Source organism: Lemur catta, chromosome 3 (assembly GCF_020740605.2).
Source record: "Lemur catta isolate mLemCat1 chromosome 3, mLemCat1.pri, whole genome shotgun sequence".
Lineage (NCBI taxonomy): Eukaryota > Metazoa > Chordata > Mammalia > Primates > Lemuridae > Lemur > Lemur catta.
The window spans coordinates 135,009-148,054 of NC_059130.1; the positions used below are offsets into that span (position 1 = coordinate 135,009).

The window sequence follows — 13,046 nt, forward strand, 5'->3', positions numbered from 1 at the left end:
AGACGAACATACAAGTCTGGAGATTAGGAAAGAAATTCAGACTAAAGGTAAAATTTTTAGTTAGAAATATATAATTCTAGCTAGATGAGATCAAAAGGGACTAAATATAAATACAGAAGAGGTCTAAATATATATACCTGGAACACTGCCTCATTTTTTAGAAGTTGGAGTGATGAAAAGGAACCAGCAAAAGAAACTGAAAATAAGCAGTAATATCACAGAAGCAAAGGGAAGAAGGTTTCAAACAAGAGAACATTATCAACCACATCAAATGCTGTTATTGCTGCTATATTCACTGACATTAGAATTCACCAAAGAGGTCACTAGTAACCTCAAAAAAGAGCTGCTATGGTAGAATGGAAGAGAAAAAAAACCTCACTGTAGTGGATCCAAGAGAGAGAGGGAGTACTGAAGACCACAAATGTCAACTTTTCTGGAGAGTAGTAACTAAAGAAAGATGTGAACAAGGTTTTTTAAAGATGGGAGATAGCAGTATCTATATGCTGCATATATAGCTATACGCTGACAGAAACGATCCAGCAACTATTATAAGCATTGACAAGTCAAAAGGGTCCACCAAAATTCAAAAGCTAACTGCAAAAAAAATAGTAATCTACATTATTTTGTAAAGATCAAGATTGGCTTTAGAGTGCATTAACTCAGACTTCTGAAGAGGCCAAATATTGTTTTTAAACATATATAAATAAAATAATAATAGGCAATGCAACCTTAGAATAAATGCAATACTAAAAATTTCATTTTCTTTTTAATAAGCAGTTCTATCAGTTGTAAAACTATAGATAAAGTCCATATATGGAACCACAAATTATTACTAATAATCCTTCTAATTTCAGCATTATCAAGTTAATCCTGTGTTTGTACATAGTAAAGGACAAAATAAAATTCCTGAAATGGTGCTTTAATTAAAAACGTTCCTTATGGAAAAGTAATCCAATTTTTAAACACAGAAAATATTGTTGTTGCAAAGATTATTTACAGAACACAGACCCAGAAGTACAAGACCTTTCAATAAATATGCTGTCCTAAAATCTTCTTGTAAGACAGAGATAATAAAAACACCAGTTTGTTAAATCTCTTCCTCCCTTGTTTTTAAAATGTAGATAGATTTTACTAAACAGACAATAGGAAAGTGTAACCCAATGATCTTAGCCCTTTTAAGTTACTTATTAACTTTTAAATAGACTGTTAGGAATTAACAGTTCCTGCAGTTCACCTGCCATCTTTCCCAACTTAAAGCAGGCATTAGGCATTTAAGACAGCTTCCACTTGCAACATCGATCATAAGAACTTTATGCTCGTTTTAAAAAAGGATTATTGTGAGTTTTGTTCATCCCCAGAAACAGCACTCAACACAGATCTCAGCACATAATAGATGCTTAACGAATATCTGTTGAGTAAATGGTAATGTTTAATTGTATTAGTGCAACATTAGGTTTTTTTTTCTCTCCTTCAATTTACAGTTCTCCCTTGTAGAAAAAGAAACTCAAGACCATAGCAGTCCCTCAAAAACACATAACAACTTTACTCACAATGAAAAATAAAGCCGGGTCTCAAAATACAATCCCAGCGCCTCTTTATGTTCTCCATTATTTTTAAAGAAAATGAGATATAAAGCCTGTTTTTAAGAAATAGATAATGTATACCAACTTTTCTCAAAATAAAAAATTCACATTTCAAACTTATTTTCTATGTTAGTAACACTGAGAGTAACAACTGATTTTCCAAAGTATGCATATATTGGGTAAAAATCAAAAACAAGCACATAAACAAAACTACATGTTTTCTGCCAACGTTTTTTCCTTAATCTTAGGCAAAAGCCTAAATTTTACTACATGTGAGACCTGCTTGGCCTGATGTTTCCAGATTCATTCGTTCAACAAATATTTTAAGGAGCATCTACTGTATTCCAAGCCCTTTAACGTTTAAATTTTTTAAGCTGCACACCACCACCAAATTCCTCTACGAAGCCTCATCATTTAAAATAATTGCAAGGTAATAAGGAATCTCAACACTGTTTCTTGCACATATTTAAGTCAGTGGATTGGGGCGCTTTTTCAGCTGTTAAAGCGGCAGAGCGAGCCGCTACCCACCACACCCGGAACCCAAAGTCACAACCCGCAGCCACAGCCGGTGAAACCACCTGCGGGAGTCACCCGCGCTCCTCCGACGAGGCGGTGGGACTTTCGCTCCGAGCCCAGCGAGCTCCGCGGCGGGACCCGAGGGCGGGACGCGCCGGGCGCCTTGGGCGACAGTCGGGGCTCCGGAGCCCGGGTCCCCGCCCCGCCAACCCGCACCTGGAGACCCCGGGCGTCCCCACCCGCCCCCTCGCACCACCCTCGCGACCGCCAGACCCGCCAAGTGGGGGAGGGGTCCGCATTCCCGCGTCCCCGCGGCGGGCGCTCGGCCGCCTCGGTGCCCGCCTGCCTGAATTCCGAGCTGCGCTCGCGTCCCTTCCTCAGAGAGAACGGACGAAACCCAAAGGGCGGTCCTCAGGGAAGAGACCTCGCCCAAACCTGGAAACGGAGCCGCAGGCGCAGCCCGCAGCCCGCAGCGCGCGGCTGGCAGGGCCGGGCCCCCTCACCGCGGAGCCCTCGGGGACCGGGGTTCGGGGCTTCAGGCCGCCGCGCAAGGGCCCAAGCGGGCGAGGCGCGGGGCCGGCGCTGCACTCACCGTCGCCTTTGTCTCGGCCGCCCGCTCCGGCAGCCCCGTTCTCGGGAGGGCTCTGCGGCTCCTGCCGCCCCCATGCCCGCAGCTGAGCTCCAGGCGCGCTCGCCGCTTCCGCTTCCCGGCTCCCTCCGCCCCGCCCAGACTCCTGCGCAGGCGCAGCCAGAGGCCACGCACGTTCGGAGACTGGCGGGAAGGCGGGGCTTCGTGACGCAACCGCCGCGGCCGCCATGACGGCCCCGCCCCGGCCAGGCCCCGCCCCAGACCCGCCCCCGCCTCGGGATGGGCGGCGGCGGCTCCCCCACCCCCGCGATGCCCAGCCGCTTCCGAGGCGAGCCGCCCGCGGGCAGCAGGGGGTGGAGCCTGCGCGGGAAAGAGCGCGCGGAAGATGGCGACCGAGCCTGGGCGGGAGCGCGCGGGAGCCTCTTCCCCGCCCGGCCTGCAGGCGGCTGCGGGTGGCGCCCGCCCGGCCGCGGAGGGACGGCGTCTGCGCGCGGTGTGGGCCGCGGCCGCGCCCTGACAAGGAAGCGGGGTGCCGGGCTGGCGGGGGGCGAGGTGTCTGTCGGTGGCAGGTGAGACCTCAAGGTCCAGAAACCCTCTGACCACTGTTTTTTTCAATGTATCAGTCAGAATCGTTTTGTCATTCACTGGCTTCAGGCCAAGCACATTCAGCTGCCTTTTTTTTTTTTTTTGAAACACTGTGTCGCTTTGTTGCCCAGGCTAGAGTGAGTGCTGTGGCGTCAGCCTAGCTCACAGCGACCTCAAACTCCTGGGCTTAAGCGATCCTCCTGCCTCAGCCTCCTGAGTAGCTGGGACTACAGTCATGCGCCACCATGCCCGGCTAACTTTTTCTATACATATATTTTAGTTGGCCAGATAATTTCTTTCTATTTTTAGTAGAGACGGGGTCTCGCTCTTGCTCAGGCTGCTCTCAAACTCCTGACCTCAAGCGATCTACCCACCTCGGCCTCTCACAGTGCTAGGATTACAGGCACGAGCCACCATGCCTGGCCCTGGATTTTTTAAATAGACTTCATTTTTTGGTATTGAGATATTGTATCACAAAGTTTTTTTCTACTATCTCCTATGTACTACACCATATTAGCATAATGAAGGAAAAATATCACATCATCATATCCATTCTTACAGAAGGAGCTTTAAACAAAGTACAACACCATTTTTTTATCTAAAAACCAAACAAGCTAGGTATAGAATGCAATTTTATTAGTATGATAAAAAGCATTTATGGAAAACACACAGTGAACATTATCTCAATAGTGGGGACTGAGAGCTTTTACCGCTAAGATCAGGGACAAAGCAAAGATGCTCACTTTCACCTCTGCATGCAACATTATACTGAACAACAAATCTGGAGGTATGACATTACGTGACATCAAATTATACTACAAGGCTACAGGAACCCAAACACCATGGTACTGGTGTAAAAAACTGAGACTGATCCAAGGGAACAAAATAGAGAACCCAGACATAAAACCATCTACCTAGCACCAACTGATTTTTGACAAAGCAGAAAACACACTGAGGAAAAGAAGCCCTATTTAATACACAGTGCTCGGAAAATTAGATATCCATACGCAGAAGAAGGAAACAGGATCCCTCTCTCACTACATACAAAACTCAATTCAAGATGGATTAAAGACTTAAATGAAAAGCATGAAACCATAAAAATTCTAGAAAAAAGGAGGAAAAACTTTTGAGACTTCAGCCAAGTCAAAGAATTTATGACTAAGACCCCAAAGACAAATAGCAAAAACAAAAATAAATAAATGGGACTTAATTAAATTAGAAAATTTGTACACAGCAAAGGAAATAACCAACACCCTGAATAGACAACCTACACGATGGGAGAAACACTCATAAACTATACATCTGACAAAAGACTCATACCCAGAATCTACAAAGAACTCAAACAAATAAGCAAGAACAAAATGAACACCCTCATCCGAGAATGGGCAAAAGACTGAAACAGACATTCTTGGAAAGAAGATAGACAAATGGCCAAGAAACATGAAAAACTGCTCAACATCACTAATGATCGGAGAAATGCAAATTAAAATTACACTAACGTACCACCTTACCCCAATCAAAGTAGCCATTATTAAAAAGTCAAAAAACAGGGCCGGGCGTGGTGGCTCATGCCTGTAATCCTAGCAATCTGGGAGGCCGAGGTGGATGGATTGTTTGAGCTCAGGAGTTCGAGACCACCCTGAGCAAGAGCGAGACCCCGTCTCTACTAAAAATAGAAAGAAATTATCTGACCAACTAAAATATATATATAGAAAAAATTAGCCGGGCATCGTAGCGCATGCCTGTAGTCCCAGCTACTCAGGAGGCTGAGGCAGGAGGATCGCTTAAGCCCAGGAGTTTGAGGTTGCTGTGAGCTAGGCTGACGCCATGGCACTCACTCTAGCCTGGACAACAAAGCGAGACTCTGTCTCAAAAAAAAAAAAAAAAAAAAAAAAAGTCAAAAAACAATAGATGCTGCCACAAATGCATAGAGAAAGGAACACTGATACACTGGTGGGACTGAAATTGGTAGAAACTCTATGGAAAACAGAATGGAGAGTCCTCAAAGAAACAAATGTAGACCTACCATTGGATCCAGCAATGCCACTCCTGGGTATCTACTCAAGGGAAATGAAGTCATTTTATCCTGCACTTGAATGTTTATAGCAGAACAATTCACAATTGCAAAGATGTGGAATCAACATAAGTGCCCTTCAATTCATCAGGGAACAAAAATGTGTGTATATATGTGTGTGTGTATGTGTGTGTATGTGTGTGTGTATATATACATATATATATATATATATATATATGTATGTATATAAATCATGAAGTACTATTCAGCCATAAAAAGGAAGGAAACACCAGCCAGAGCAAGAGTGAGACCCAGTCTCTAAAAAAAAAAAAGAAAGAAAAGAAAAAAGAAAAATAAGGCAGGCATGGTGTCATGTCCCCATAGTCCCAGCTACTCAGGAGGCTGAGAAAGGAGGATCACTTCAGCCCCAGAGTATGAGGTTGCAGTGAGCTATGACCATGCCATTGCCTTCTATCCCAGGAAACAGAGCAAGACCCTATCTCCAAAAAAAAAAAAAAAAAAAAAAAAAGGACTGAAGTAATGTCATTTGCAGCAATGTGGAGGGAACTAGAAACCATTATCCTAAGTGAACTATCTCAGGAATGAAAAACCAAAAACCATATGTTCTCACTAATAAGTGGGAGCTACTAGATGGATATACATGGGCACAAAGCGATATAAAGGACATGAAAAACCTATAAGGGGGGAGAGAGGGAGAGTTGTTGTAAGATAAAAGCTTGCCCACAATGAACACTATTCTGGTGATGGACACACTGAAACCCCTGACTTCAGCATCATACAAGACATCCATGCAACAAAATCACTTGTACCACTTTAATTAGCATTTTGAAATGAAAAATAACATTGTACTGAAAGTTCTGTCCAGAACATTTACATAAGAACAGGAAATAAAAGGCATCCATATGTGAAAGGAAAGTAAAACTATTCACAGATTCCAAATCACATGATCTTAAGTATAGAAAATCCTAAGGAATTAAAAAAAATTATTTGAGCTAGCAAACAAATACAGCTTAGTCACAGAACAACATATCAATGCACAGAAATCTATTTTATTTCTTTACACTAGTAATCAACAACGGGGAACTAAAATTAAGAAATAAAATCCATTTGAATAACATCAACAACAATAATCCAGTTAGGAAAAAACTTAACCAAGGTGCAAACCTGTATGTCAAAAATTACAAAATGCTACTGAAAAAATTAAAGAATTTCTAAATAACTGTAAAGACAGTCCGTGCTCATGGACTGGAGACTGAATGTGTTTGAAGATGGCCATACTACACAAAGTGATCTCAAATTCAATGCAATTCCTACAAAAACCCAAAACGGCCTTTTGGCAGAAATGGGCAAACTGATCCTAACATTCGGATGGAATTTTAAGGGAACACAAATAACCAAAATCTTCTTGAAACAGAAAGACACACTTGGAGGCTCACACTTCTCAATTTTAAATCTTAAACCTTACTGCAAAGCAACAGCAATCAAAACAGGATGATACTTGCATGAGGGTACACATATAGATCAATGGAACTGAACTGACAATCCAGAAATAATTCCATACCTTTATGGTCAATTGATTGTAAACAAGATCCGAGGTCACTAAATTCAACAAGTGACGTTAGAGAACTATCCACATGCACAGGAAGGAAACTATACCCTTACATCACATCATACAGAAAAATTTAACTAAAAATGCTCCAAAGTCCTAATGTAAGAGATAAAAACATAAACTCTAGAAGAAAACACAGAGATAAACCTTCCTACCATTGGGTTTAACAATGGCTTCTTAGATCTGACACCATAAGCACAGCAAGTAAAGAAAAAATTTCCTCAAAATTAAAAACTTTTGGGAATCCAAACACACCACCAAGAAGTAAGATGACAACCCACAGAGGCATGTTATATATGTGATGAGGGTCCATTATCAAGAGTATGTAAGTAACTTTTAAGACTCAACAGCAAAAAGACAAACAACCCAATTACAAAACAGACAAAGAGCTTAAAATACACACTGCACAGAAAAAGACAAGCAAATGGCCAACAAGCATGTAAGAAGATAGTACACATTATGAGTTATTATGGAAATTCACATTCCAACCACAATGACATACCCACTCACACACACTAGAAAGGCTACTGTTAAAAAACATTAAAGATATGTGTTGGCAAGGATGCAGAAAAACTGGATCCCCTTAAACACTGCTTGAGGAAATATAAAATGGTACAGCCTGTGTGTAAAATAGTTGAATGTTCCCCTCAAAAATTTATAAGTAGAATTACCATGGCTCAACAATTCCATTCCGAAGTATACACCACAAAGATTAGAAAACAAGTGTTCAAACAAGAACTTGTACATGAATATTTATAGCAGCTCTGTTCACAATAGCCGAAAGGTGCAAACAACCCAAACGTCCATCAACAGATGGATGGATAAGCAAAATTAGATAAATCATAACCTAATATGTTTATTATTCAGCCATCAAAGGGAAAGAGAAAACTGAAATGGAGCAGTTGTTATGGAACACAATATGGCAGTACCTCAAAAATTAAGGATGGAATTAACTTACAACACGGTGATTCTACTTCTGGGTATATACTGAAAAGAACTGAAAACAGGGACTTGAACACCCACGTTCATGGCAGCACTATTCACTGTGCCAAAAGGGCAACACAAGTGTCCACTGACAGATTAGCAGATAAATAAAATGTGGTCCATCCACACAGTGAAACATAAGTCAGCTTTAAAAATGAGTAAATTCCGACAAACGTAACAACACAGATGAACCTTGAGTCATCGTGCTAAGTGAAACAACCCAGGCACACAAGGACAAACAGAGTATGCTCTAGTTATGAGGTAGCTGGAGTAGTTCCCAGGGGCTGGGGGAGAGGAAATAGGAAGTGGGTGTTTAAGGAGTACAGGGTTCCACTTGGGGAACATGAAAGAAATTCTGGAGACGGATGGTGGAGATGGTTACATAACAATGTGCACGTGGTTCATGCCACTGAAGAGTGCACTTAAAAATGGTGAAAATGGTGAATCCTGTATGTATTTAATTATACAGGAAAAAGGAATGAAGTACTGATGTATATTGCAACATGGATGAACCTCGAAAACATCCTAAGTGAAGGAAATCAGACACAAAAGGCCATATATTATATGAGTCCATTTGTATGAAATGTCCAGAGCAGGCAAATCCATGGCGATGAAAAATAGATTAGTGCTTGCTAGGGACTTGGGGGACAGGGAAAGGAAAGTGACTTTGTAATGGGCTCTGAGTTTCCTTCAGAGGAAGAAAAAAAATATCTGGTACTATTAATAAATACATGGTTGCACAACACAGCCAATGTATGACATTCCATTGAATTATACATTTACAAATGGTAAAAACGGTGAAATTTTAAAAGTTGCTTTCCAATGTTTATATACATTGCCATAGGATGGACTAGGACTTTGTCATATTGACTGGTGATGTAAACATAAGTGTGCAAACCTGAGATACCTCGCAACTGGTGGACACGTGTGCACACACACGGCTAGAGAACACAGCAAGGTAACATGGGGTTCAGTAAATTCTTATGAAATTTCCATGATCAATTAGGCCATTTGCCTTTCATTTGGCAGTGAGATTTAATTTTTCTTTACTAATTATATAAAATATAAACTGTTTTTGGCTACTATTTCCTTGGTCTATATATAAATCAAAGCTGAGTCTCACAAATGATACACTAAAGAGTGAATTTTTTTGTCTTTTGAAAACTCACATTATCAACTTTTCTACTGTTAGATACCACAAACTGCTGTGACTTTAAGGCTCTAGCTGGGCAAACCCTTGGAAAACTTGCTAAGGGTGTCCACTGGGTGGATGCGTTGAGGGAACCTGAATAAAAACCCTGAGACACCAAAAACCGGCTGTGTCCCTGAAAGTGAGAGAAGAGTAGACTGCAGGCAGCTGGGGTTGACTGTGTGGGAGAGGGGAGCAGGCAGGACCGCTCAGGGTCTGGAGGCCACGGTCAGTCCTGCGTTGTTTCTCCAAGGCCAGTGGGAAACCACTGGCAAAGTTATAAATCAGGAGAGCGACATGACGAGACTTGAGTCTGTAAAGCGCTGTTTGCCTTTGTCAGGTTGAGACCACCAGTGTGTGTGTGAGGGATCTGCGCTCCCCCTGGGGGGCTGCACTGAGAGAGCATGGCATAAACACAGGGTGTTCCTACCCGGAATGTGGGGTCTGCGTCTGCTCAGGAGGAAGTGCTGCCCAAACCAGCCTTGGAGTCATCTCTGCTCTTTAGATCTGCCAAGGCTGGGAAACTGAGGGACAGGCTCAGGAACAGTTCCAGAAAAAGAAAACTGGAACCAAAGGGAGACAAACGTAAGTGTGCAAACCTGAGATACCTTGCAACTGGTGTGCATGTACATGCGCGCACACACAGCTAGAGAATTACAGTAAGGTAATACGTGGCTCAGTAAATTCTTATGAAATTTCCATGATCAATTGGGCCATTTGCCTTTCATTTGGCAGTGAGATTTTTCTTTACTGATTATCCCAATTATGAACTCTGTTTAGCTATATTTCCTTGATTTATATATAAATCGAAGGTGATTCTTACATATATCAAATAATATATATATTTTTGGGGGGCCAGGTGCTGTGGCTCACGCCTGTAATCTTAGCACTCTGGGAGGCCGAGGCGGGTGGATCATTTGAGCTCAGGAGTTAGAGACCAGGCTGAGCAAGAGCGAGACCCCATCTCTACTAAAAATAGAAAGAGACTAGCTGGACAACTAAAAACATATAGAAAAAATGAGCCAGGCATGGTGGCACATGCCTGTAGTCCCAGATACTTGGGAGGCTGAGGCAGAAGGACAGCTTGAGCCCAGGAGTTTGAGGTTGCTGTGAGCTAGGCTGGTGCCACGGCACCCTAGCCCAGGCAACAGAGTGAGACTCTGTCTTAAAAAAAAAGAAAAAGAAAGAAAGAAAAAAAGAAATTTTTTTGTCTTTTGAAAAATCACATCACCCACCTTTTCTACTGTTAGATATTACAAACTGCTGTGACTTTAAGGGTCTAGCTGGGCAAAGCCTTAGAAAATTTGTTAAGGGTGTTTACTGTGTGGACAGGTTGATGGAACTCGAATAAAAGCCCTGAGACACCAAAAGCCTGCTGTGCACCTAAAAATGAAAGCAGAGTAGACTGCAGGCAGCTGGGGTAGACGGCATGGGAGAGGGCAGCAGGCAGGACCGCCCAGGGTCTGCAGGCCATGGCAGTCCTGTGCTGCTCAGGAGGAAGCGCTGCCCACACCCCCCCTGGAGCCATCTCTGCTCTTTAGATCTGCCAAGGCTGGGAAACTGAGGGACAGTCTCAGAAACAGTTCCAGAAAAAGAAAACTGGAACCGAAGGGAAAGACACATTGTTCTCCCAGTTGGGAAAGGTGGTGAAACAGGCCTGGTGGATTGGACTGTCAGGGAGAAAGGTGTATTTCCTGATTTGGGGTTAACAGGGATGATCCGGGAGCGTGTGGCTGCTGCAAAACACACGGTAAAGCACACGGGAGTACTTACCGTGAAGTAGCAGACCTCACACAGCAATGACACTGGAGACTCTGAAGGCGGGACACAGAGGACTTTGCGCTGCGATGGCACGTTCCCTGGAAGGAGAAGATTACTGTAAGGAAACTACGTTTATGAACAACCACCTGCACACCCTGCCAGTGAAACAGAGATGACAACGAACTTCCTCCCAGAGGCTGAGCCAGAGCCACGTCCCACTCAGAGTCTGATACCCCATTAGGGTGGAGAGGCCACCGCGTGGACGTCACACCCGTGGCCACCATGTCCTAGGCATGGGGACCCCAGTGTGGTGGAAACTGTGGGTTCCCCGTTTCCAAATGTCCACATGGAGCCCCTCCCGGGTCTCTGAGGGCTGCGGACAGGAAGGCGGTGCCCGTGGGGCTGGGACAGGAAGGTTGAACTCACCCTCGGGGCCTCATGTCTGAGTGAGGACAAGGAGGTCGCACTCGCTTTGGGTCTGAGGCTAGGCCAGCAGGCAGCAGGGAGGTGGCACCTGTGGGCGACGCTAACATGGCGGCACCTTGTCCTCTCCCACCAAGTGCAAAGCCGCGAGCAATGCTGTGGGACATGATGGCGCTCCGCCCCCCTGCCGGCCCCCACCGGCCCTGCAGCCCTGGGTGCTCATGGGGGGGTGACATGACGAGCACTCCCTCCTGGCCTTGCTGGGAACCAGTTAAACTGCAAGTTCAGCATCTTCGGACCAGGATTTGGAAATTCAAACTCAGATGGGCTCACTGTCCTGTGTCTTTCAGAAAATCAGAGAGGCCCCTGGGAGGTTCCTGAGCTGAAAGGGCCCCACCTAAGAGGGGTCTCACTTGGGGGGGGCTCACCTTTAAGGGCCTCATCAGAAAGGAGCCTCATGTAAAAGGGGCCTTTGCTGAAAGGGCCCTCAGCTGGAAGGACCTCCCTCACCTAAAGGGGACTCACCTGACAGGGACCTGTGCTGAGTGTTCTCAGGTAAGAGGGTCTCACCTGAGAGGAGCTTCACCTTAGGCGGGGGCCTCAGCTGCGAGGGGCCTCACCTGAAAGCGGCCTCAGTTGAAGGGGCCTTTCCTGAAAAAGGACTGAAACTGGCCTCACCTAAAGGGGCCTCAGCTGAGAGGGGCCTCACCTGAAAAGCCCTCACCTGACAGGGCCTCAGCTGGAGGGTCCCCTCATATTTTGTGCCTCATCATACCCGATAGCAAATTTGAACTTGCACAAAGTGAACAATCCTGAAGAGATGCAGATGGCTTCATTTGGTTATTTGTCTCAACATGTGCTTTGTTGAAGAGTGAAGGAGGGGCCGGGCATGGTGGCTCACACCTGTAACCCTAGCACTTTGGGAGGCCGAGGCAGGTGGATCATTTGAGGTTAGAAGTTAAAGACCAGCCTTAGCAAGAGCGAGACCCCGTCTCTACTAAAATAGAAAGAAATTATATGGACAACTAAAAATATATATACAAAAAATTACCCGGGCATGGTAGCACATGCCTATAGTCCCAGCTATTTGGGAGGCTGAGGCAGGAGGATTGCTTAAGCCCAGGAGTTTGAGGTTGCTGCAAGCTAGGCTGACGCCACAGCACTCTAGCCCGGGCAACAGAGTGAGACTCTGTCTCAACAAAAAAAAAAAAAAGAAGAAGAAAGAGAAAGACCTCAAGTAGCCAAACCAATCCAGAGCAAAACAAAGCTGGAGGCATCAAACTACCTGACTTCAAAATCTATTACAAAGCTATAATAATTAAAACAGTATGGTACTGGCATAAAAACAAACACAGTGACCGACAGAACAGGACACAGAACCTAGCAATAAACCCATAACTTTATGGTCAACTAATTTTCAAAAACGTTGCCAAGAACACAAAATAGAGCAAGGACAATTACTTCAATACAGTAGTCTCCCCTTATCCAAGGGCAATACATTCCAAGATCTCCAGTGGATAGTACTGAACCCCATACATACTGTGTTTTTTCAATCTGATAACCTAGAAGCCACATAAAGAATATATACCGTAGAATCCATCTATATAAAATTCTAGGAAATGGAAACTAATCTCTAGTGACAGAAGCAGATCAGCTTAATTGCCTGGGAATGTGGGTGGGTGGACAAAAGCAGGACCTACAAAGGGCTGAAAAGAAACTTTTGGGGGTGACAGACATTTTCGATATCTTGAATGTGGTGATGAATGCACAGA

At 44.2% G+C, this 13,046-nt stretch overlaps 1 long non-coding RNA gene across 2 annotated transcripts in view; it reads right to left on the bottom strand.

Annotated features, from left to right (window-relative positions):
- Positions 1-2,828, bottom strand: part of LOC123634912 — a 51,577-nt gene extending 48,749 nt beyond the window's left edge. For both annotated transcript variants that reach the window (XR_006734004.1, XR_006734003.1), the window contains exon 1: positions 2,692-2,828. This is a non-coding gene — a long non-coding RNA (uncharacterized LOC123634912). The remainder of the gene's footprint in view (positions 1-2,691) is intronic.
- Between the last annotated feature and the right edge of the window lie 10,218 nt (positions 2,829-13,046).